We start from the raw sequence: 6,311 nt of genomic DNA on the forward strand, positions 1-6,311 counted from the left end.
CTGCAAGAAAACGATGTTGTTCATAGCTCCTGGACTGCCTCTTTACATGTTAATAAACAACTACTACTACAGTAATGGAAATTCCTATCAGCTCTTTTTGCTATACTGTGGAGCCTGTGAACAGTGATATTTGCATAACCACAATGCTACCACATACTTATCTCTGCAGGGTCAATTTAAACTTTAATGCTTCCAAAACTGGTAAATTCAAGCTGGTGAAATAAGTGGTGTTTTTAGTGGGCGAATAATGATGCCCATTTAGTTCTCATATTTAAGTTCTTATGGAATGTTTTCGTAAATCTTAGCTTTAGTTGGATACCATGGTGAATTGTATGTCTATGCGGATGTAATAACTACTATATGTGGTAAGGCAGTTCAGGTACACTGTGAGATGCAGTTATATTTCATCAGACTTTTTTTCACACTGTTTGCTGTTCCTTCATGCTCCAATGAATTGGGAAACATGTTAGTTGCAATGAATACTATGGTTCTTTATTGGCTGAATGGTTATATTGTGGGAATGCGCACAGAATCTGGTTAGGGAACTCTGTCCTTCCTGCAGTACAGGAAAAGGAACTGTAAGCTATAACCCGATAGGATCAATCTCAGAAAAGAAACTGGGGAATCAAGTAGCTGGCAAATGGAAACTGCTTCTGTAAGAAAGTCCAGATAGTCAGTGATGCAAATATCCTCCTCTGGGAAGGCTGAATCTTCATTCATTTCTGGGCCACTGTCATCTGTATTTTTTCTTATAGTCAGCCTGAATTCAGTTTAGATTCAGTCTGCCCCCAGATGAATCCTATTCTGTCCTTTGCACCAGAATACTTGGAAAGGAGTGCCCTGGGACCCTGTGGCTGCTTGAGAGGGTGATCAGAAACTTTAGGGCATGGGCCCATGCCCAGCCTGAGGAGGAAGCCTTCACTAGATGAGGACTAGGAAGGAAATGCTGACCCTCATAACACACTTCCTGCTAGGAATAGAAATGGGTAGCTCTCTCAGGTTTGAAAGTGTCCTGTGGGCCAGCCTACATGTGGAGCAAATAAAGCTTACAGTAAAATGCTGGAGCCATACAAAGCCATACCTCATGCTGTCAGAGACCAGCAGTTGCCCCTGAAAGCAAAAACACAGTCTTGCTCAGAGGTAAGATGTTAAAGTGGAGACAATCCAAAATGAGGTTTTTGTCTGTTAGGACAGTCCTTAGATTTCAACAAAATAATAGACAATCCATCCCACAAGCCAGACAGAGCATGATGGTTATCATAACACTCAGGGTAAACTTCCCTGGAACTGGTTCAATGTATAAAGTATCCTCAGGCATCCATATCCATCGATATCTGTGGGGATATTCAAAACCTGACTGGACCATGGTCCATGGGCAACCTGCTATAGCTGTTTCTGCTTGAGCAGGGGGACTGGAGTAAGTGGTCTCAAGAGGTCCCTTCCAATTGATTCTGATTCTTAGCTTAGAAGCAGCCATAAGATATAGTGAGGAAAGAGCAGCTGCAACTTTAAAAAAGTTTAGAAAATGCTTCAAAAAACAAAGTAGACAAAGTGCCAGGTGGCCAGTATGATATTGCCACAGAGTGGATTTATAGCATCATTAATTTGACATCAGACTTCTTTGTGTTCTCCCTTACTGAAAGTACCAGTGCTGCCATCAACTGTTCCACAAAAAGACAAATTACTTTCGGTGGCACTGAGCACATAAACTTCAAGTTCATTTCTAAAACTGGAATCCTGGATCGAAGCAAATATAAACCACATGATTTTCATCTTCTAAATCTGAACAGAATATTGTCAAACAGATATTTTCCCATTAGACCTTTGAGAAGTCAGGATTGTAATAATTATCATTCCTTTAAACAAAAAGGTATTATCAAAATTAGTACATTTTGGATCCAACAAAAGATATGTCAATACACAATTCATGATCAATATTATTTATAGATGTATTTAGAATTCATCCTTTCACTATAGAACATGCAACTAATATTTCTCTTTCCCCCACTAACTTGCTGTGTGATATTCATCATGTAACTACACTGAGGTGAAATCAAACAGACCCTATATATATTTCAAGTCAGTTTATACATTCTCATGATATGTTTACTGACATCTAATTTAGAAGTTTATATAGCTTCATAGGTATTCTATAAATGTGTTTTCTTTTAATTATCAGTACAAACTAAAGGTAGCACTATAGTCCTGGTATGTATTCTTGTGTGTGTTGGTATCTTTATTTTTTTTTAGTAATCTATTCACTAGAAATACATAAGTGGCATTACATAAGGATGTGCTGTCAGTCTGATCACTGACAGTTTGACTTTTTTTGCATGGAGTTAATCTTAGAAGTCTTTGCACAACTCATCTGCATGCTATAAACTATTAAATGTTCTTTAGCTGTTTTTTAAAGACTTCATACAGACCCTTCAGAGGACTGTTTTTCAGACAGTCAATAACCAGAATTTTTGCTCCCTGTGACAATTCCTATTAAAACCTCACAAAATATAGATAATCAGTAAATACAAGTGAAAAAGACAAGAATCTGAGTTCACTCAGAAATCTCATGGCATAACATGTTTCTTTCTTACTTTATAATGACTGCTTAACCCTGAGGCTCAATTAAAGCCTGAAGAGTACTTCTAAATTATTGATTCAAAGGCATCAAGGATCAACCAATGGTTGCATATGATTTTATATTGCAAAAGTTACAGTAATTTAAATTGTAACCTACAAATGAATTATTAAAAGCAGCATTAATATTGCTACAGTTAACATAATACAGTTTTAGGTTTTACCAAAGAGGGGTTTGTAAAAGGAGGGAGCCCCATACCCCTGCAAATCATTGATTTTTCTCTCATTCTAAACACTGTCTGTCCCCATTGCTCAGAATGACATACGTGATCATTGCTGTCAGGCAGTAAATGAAGTTTCTGTTCAACACACTCCCTGACAAGAGAAAGTCAATGCAAAAGCATTTGTCAAAGGAAAATGAGATGCTACTAAATCCTTTGAAGCAGCATTTGCCTGCTTCTCTATCCAAAGAAAGTGAATAAAAGGACGTTTGCATGGAAGAATCACACAGAATCACAGAATTTTCTAGGTTGGAAGAGACCTCAAGGTCATCGAGTCCAACCTCCAACCTAACGCTAAGAAGGTATGTTCTGGAAAAGTAGAGTAGCGAAGTAGAAAAACAAATGAATGAGTAAAAACCCTTCATTTGTAAGAGATTTGAAGTTTTAAGAATAAAAGCACAGAACATCAGCAAGTCATATCCAAGCTGGTGATATAGCTACACACCTCCATTACAAAGAAAGAAAAAGGCTGTGAAAAAGATGATGAAATCTTTCTCTCCTTCTGATGTTTATTCTTGCTGGGGTCAAATCAATTTGAATTGCTGACATTGAACATAAATATGTAGGTGGCTACTTTCATATTTTGATCTAATTTTAAAAATGTATCAGTTTATTAATCTGTCTGTAATCTGCAGCTATGTGGGAATTTTGTTAATAAAGTTGATCACCTCCACAAGACAGATTAAAAAAAATTCACCTAAACATTATTACTCTGAATATTGAAGAAATTATACAAGTATGTAATAAGTGCTAGTTATTTCTCCAGACCCAAAAGAACCCTAATAATCCAGCAATATACTGGGAACATGACCCTATTTTCCTGAATCCTAATTCTAGTCAAACCACTAAGCCAAACTTTCATTATACAAAAAACAGGAGAAATCCAGTCTGTCCTTCTCCTGCCTTGAGGGGACTCAAAAGAAGGTTTCTGGTGAATGATTTTCATTATTTTTAGAAATCAAGATAATTTAAAATTTTTAGAAATCAATCCTATCCACATTATGATTTTACTTAGAGTTTCAGGATCAATTTAGGGCAAGCATTAGGAAATCTAAAGCTTCAGGAATCCATATTGTAGACCCCGTTCAGCCTGATGCAAAGAGTTATGAAGAACACTGGTAATCAGTAGCAAGCACAGGTTTATATTCTGGTGTGAAGAGTGGAGTCTTGGTTACACACAATTTTAGATTTAGGATTTGCATTAGGAAACTAGTGGCACCCACAGCCACATTTATTGCTGTATTTCAGCAGCCTTCTTATGCATCAGTGTAAAATCAGTTGTCTTAAACTGTGCATCACTTTAAGACAAAGCCTTACTTTGTTACACTGCCACTGGAAATGATTCTCAATCCAAATTTCAGTTTAGGGTTAGGAATGGGGTTAGGATTAGGAAATCTGTAAAGCCTGAAGAACTCTGCTGAGCTTGGTGTGTGTTGGAGAGTGCTGGTAAAGGTGGAGTCAGAGATATTTTTTAAGATTTCAGGCAAGAGACACACAATTTTTTTAAGGATAGAAGTGAATATAGAAAATTAATAGCCTGAAAATCCCTTGTATTTGGACAGACTTGCAGAGTAAGAAAAACTGAGAGGTTTAGTTTGTTTTCCATTGCCTTTCTCATATTTTCCAGTCTAAAGTTCAGGAAAAGGTTAATGTTGTACTCAACATTAGGAAATCTAAAGCTGCTGCAGGACTTGCAGAAATTTGCTTTGGAGAATCCATGAGAATTTAAGGTGGGACCTTGGGGCTACTGCTTCTGCTTTTCTTTCTTTCTTTCTTTCTTTCTTTATTTATTTATTTTGGGTAGTCCTTATGCTTTATGTGTACTTTATATATAAACATGTTCTATGTATATATGTGTGTGGTTTATATATATGTGTGTGTGTGTGTGTGTGTGTGGATATATATATATAAAACACATAACACTGGCATGTGTTTTACCCAGCTGGGTAGCTGAGCTCCACCACATGCCACTGTCTCCTCCTCAAAGAGAAAGGAAGAGAAAATATATGAAAAGGGCCCAAGGGTTGAGATAAGGACAGGGAGATCACTCTGTGATTATCATCACAGACAAAACAGACTCAGCATAGGGAGATTAATGTAATCTATTACCAATTACTAACAAGCTAGAGCAGTGAGAAACTTAAAGGAAACTAAAAACACCTTGCCCCACATCTACCCTCTTCAGTCTCCTCCCCCTGAGCGGTGCAGGGAAATGGGGAATGCCCCTGCTCCCCATGGGGTCTCTCCCACGGGATGCTGTCCTTCCCCAACTGAGCCTGCGGCGGCTGCCCACAGGCAGCAGCTCTCCAAGCACTGCTCCCACACGGCTCCATCCCACAGGGCCCATCCATCCCCCAGGAGCAAACTGCTCCAGCACAGGTCCCCCACGGGTGGGCTGCAGCTCCCCCCAGACCCTCTGCTCCTGTGTGGGCTCCTCTCCATCGGCTGCAGCTCCAGCCCGGGACCTGCTCCTGCGGGGGCTCTCCATGGGCCACAGCCTCCTCCAGGCCACATCCACCTGCTCCACCGGGGGCTCCTCCACCCATGGGGGGGCTGCAGTGTGGAAATCTGCTCCATGTGGGACCCATGGGCTGCAGCGTGCCTGGAGCACCTCATGCCCTGCTTCTGCATTGACCTTGGGGTCTGCAGGGCTGGTTCTCACTTCGCATTCTCCAAGCTGCTGCTGTGCAGCAGGTTTTATTTCCCCTTTCTTAAAACTGCTCTCACAGAGGCACAAACAGCATCGTTTATTAGCTCAGTGCTGGCCAGAGGCAGGTCCCTTTGGAGCCAGCTGAAAATGGCCGTGATCTAACATGGGGCAGCTGCTGGATTCTTCTTACAGAGACCGCCCCTGCAGCCCCCCACTACCAAAACCTTGCCACGTAAACCCAGTACAGCACATATTACATAATATTAAATATATTAGAATGTGTATTTTATAATAAAACTTATATACCTATATAAACATGTATCTATGGATCTAGTCCCCATTCTTCAACAAGAGCAAGGACAGTGGTTTATATTAACCCTATCTGGCTTTGTAACATCGTGGCCTGGCATGATCCAATATTTCTCTGTGTTTTTGTTTGTTTGTTTGTTTATTTTTCAGCTTTAAGTTTACAATTTTAATGATAAACACGATTGCATGCTTAGCTAACCTGGACTACACACACACAACTAATCTCCAAAAGACAGAAGTCTTCCACTTTACCCATTCAAAGCCCTGTAAATTCAACAATCATTTCATTCCTTAAGACTATTCTTTTCTACCCATTGCTCTGTTTCTTTTTGAATCCTGTAAGATCTCTGAAGATTATAAAAAGGCTGGTGCCTATCCAGGACATTAAATTCTATTCTATTTCAAAATATGATTTCCCTCATATTTGATTCTCTATTGTCCTTTTAGACAGGAGCAGGTTTGTGACTCAGAATTGGTATTTTTTGTTAATTCTTGTT

Source organism: Aythya ferina (genome assembly GCF_964211825.1).
Source record: "Aythya ferina genome assembly, chromosome: 3".
In the NCBI taxonomy this organism is placed as follows: Eukaryota; Metazoa; Chordata; class Aves; order Anseriformes; family Anatidae; genus Aythya; species Aythya ferina.